Genomic DNA, 1,657 nt, shown 5'->3' on the forward strand with positions numbered 1-1,657 from the left:
GACGCAGCCCCTGTCCCCTGCCGGGACCGGCCCCAAGCACCAGGGAGCTGAGGGCAGGGGGGGGGTTCACTGTGCAGCGTTTAGCGCTTCTGAAACGCTGTCATTCAAAAGGTGTGTCAGGAACACCCAAAAATGTGAGCCGCCACCTCGACATGAATATGGTTTCTATCCCTGGTCACCACTCTGGGCTACCTAGCAGGAAGGATGATTACATATGTCCAAGACAAACATAAGTTTTTTCCAGCTTTTCAGATATCTTTATTTCTGTATTTTCAGCTTTAGCTCTTGCCCCTTTCTGATTGTGTGCAAACTTCATGGTGCAAAGACCCGGCACTCTGTGCTTCCACAGTGCTGCTGTATGTGAGTAAGTCCTGCTCCTGGTAACTCAGTCCTGCATTTTTTTTACCCAACCAAGCAAAGTCCCCTCTTAAGGAAAGCACTCTTAGTTTTAAAACAATTGCACAAATAGGAAAAGCATGGAAAGAGACAGAAGCAAAAACATTCATGCAAAATCTTCACCTTGTTTAATATGAAATATTGTAATGCTGATAAAAAGAGAAAACAAACCATAGTTATTATTATACTTACTACAGTATTTTAGAGACTAGTTAGCCCTGTCAAAAATTACAACTGAAAACTGAAATCTGAGAGGAACAGTACATGGCTCAGACTGCAAAGCCAGCCTGGCCTTGGATGGAGGATGGCTTCTCCTTAGTAGCAGAACTCTGAATTCCAAACCCCAAACCAGTTTTGACTCATCTCATACTAATTTCCTTAAGTGGGGGAGCCATTCAAATTGCAGTTTCATGATGACAAGATTCAGCCACAGTGTACAGCACACAGAGAAAGCCTAAGCTGAGTTCTGGTTTTGTTGGCAATTTTATGGAAATCACTGCATGAGAAAATTATTTAGATTAATTAAGCCACAGTTCCCTCAAAGTATGACTTCTTTCTAAGAGAGCTGCCATTTAGCCTACCTTATGACTGACTTTAATGTATCACAGAGCTCATACTGAAAAGCTATCCCTAGTTTCTGGTAGCATGGCATATAAACATTTTAATAGAGTCCAAATAACTCATTAACATGTAACCATTAGTAGAAAAAAACAAGCATGTTTCATCATCTTATAACAAACATAACTTCATTTGATTTTTCCCTAACTTTTCCCCTGCATTTCCCTTCCTAGTAAATACAGACCACTACAGTATCTTCATTTTATAATTCTTCAGAGTGATTGACTGATTTAATTGAGTAAGGGCAGACACAAGTAAAAATTTACATTCATGAAGCAAGAAAAGGGAACGACTTAAATGCCCACAGATAATGACTGGTAATGGGATTAAATCCGTGCAGAAGAGGGATGCCTGAATTAAATGAAACTGAGGACAGGGTTGCCCACAGAGTGTCCACACAAGAACACCTTAAAGCATGCTACAGAGAGCACTCACCACAGATTAAGCTTCCAGTGCCTCGCACAGGAACGTCCTTCAGACCAAGCATCTCTGTGCTCTAATCCCCCAACACACTGGCTCACCATGTGAAGAGCTGGCATATGGCAGATGGGCTTTGGAGCCTGAACTACTGAGATTATAAACTCAGAGCTCAGTGCTTTAAAGCCACAATCAAACACAGAAACTTTTATGAAAAAATTTTGGT

Source organism: Athene cunicularia (assembly GCF_003259725.1).
Source record: "Athene cunicularia isolate RWA chromosome 4 unlocalized genomic scaffold, athCun1 chr4_part1, whole genome shotgun sequence".
NCBI lineage: Eukaryota > Metazoa > Chordata > Aves > Strigiformes > Strigidae > Athene > Athene cunicularia.